The sequence below is a fragment of the Buceros rhinoceros genome, unplaced genomic scaffold, assembly GCF_000710305.1.
Source record: "Buceros rhinoceros silvestris isolate BGI_N320 unplaced genomic scaffold, ASM71030v1 scaffold26716, whole genome shotgun sequence".
In the NCBI taxonomy this organism is placed as follows: domain Eukaryota; kingdom Metazoa; phylum Chordata; class Aves; order Bucerotiformes; family Bucerotidae; genus Buceros; species Buceros rhinoceros.
The window spans coordinates 13291-14640 of NW_010419691.1; positions in this window are offsets into that span (position 1 = coordinate 13291).

A 1350-nucleotide genomic window follows, 5' to 3' on the forward strand; every position below is an offset into this window, starting at 1 on the left:
CCCAGCCTGCCACATCACTTGTCAGAGATTACCATCTCCAGTAGTCTGCTGTGAAGCAGCTCATGACAGGGTCCCTACCTTGCCATAGGCAAACTCTGCTGAGATACTCTTTGCCACTGAGATTAACATCCTGAAAAGGTAGAATGTTGACAGGGGTGACCAATGGGTACACTGGGTAGCATAGGGAACGCCAGTCTGTCCCCAGATGCAAGCTTCTTGGAAACTCTGCGTCTGCTAAGACCTCAGGCTCAGCCTATTCTGTGCTTGCAGCTATTTAACTAACCATGAAGAATGTGATGATGCCAGACCTCTTTACCTGCCTCATGGGATGCAAGGGCACTGGGAACCTACTGATTATGTAGTTTCTGTTTTCAGAGCTCTAGGCTTTGTGTTGCCACTAATGATGTAATTTTTCACCCATGCCTACGTGTTTCAGAATGTTGGCTAAAAGTGTTGTAAAGCAGAAATGAAGATTTTCTTGCAAACACCCCTGCTCAGAGCCAAATCTCAAGACTGATATCGAACTGAAAACTTTCACTTTTTCTAGTTTGTTCACAAGGCTGCCTGGGGCCTTGCTGCTGTCCCAGAGGTTGATAGGTGGGATGGGCTCAGATTCTCTCTGTTAACTTTTACAGTTTTGCAGTATTGATTATTAATAAAGTTTTGTACTAAACTAAAATTCTTCTTTGATATAGAGAGTGGCAGCCTGAAGCATTTTTCTGAACTCCTTTTGTATGGGAGAAGTTATATACCTCTCTGCAGGAGGGCTAAGAGACTCTGAACGGTGGTGGAAATACCAGTCATAGTACGACGTCTGCAAGGGACCCTTCAGGTTGCATCACAGGTTGCATTATAAGCTGTATCTGTGCATGGTTGCTGGAGTCAAAAACAGTGTATCTCAATTCTCACTCTGCTGTAAGTGGGATTGTACATCAGGAAATTACTTTGGGAGGGGGTATACTGCAGTTAAGTTCTGTCTGTTTTTCCAAAACTGAGCATGCTCGTGCTAGCCCTGGGAACTGTTAAGAGAAGAGGCATACAGTTCAGAGTGAATTTCTTTTTAATAATGCAAACGAAATGTATTGGAACAATTACAGAAAGTCATTCACAGTCAAAATATCTAAATCATCATACAAACCTTTTCTTTGTGTGTGCAAAATTTGCTGCCTTTAAAAAGAATAGGCCTGGTCCTCTTAAGTGCACTTTCTATTACCTCTTCCTTGTGCCTGTTCTCACAGGCAGGTTTTTCTTTATGACTGTCTTGCTGCGAAGGAGACCTAGATGAGAAAGATGCTGAGAACAGCAAGCTGCTTCTGCTGATTTAGAGTTCCTGTGCTGGCAGATGTTGAT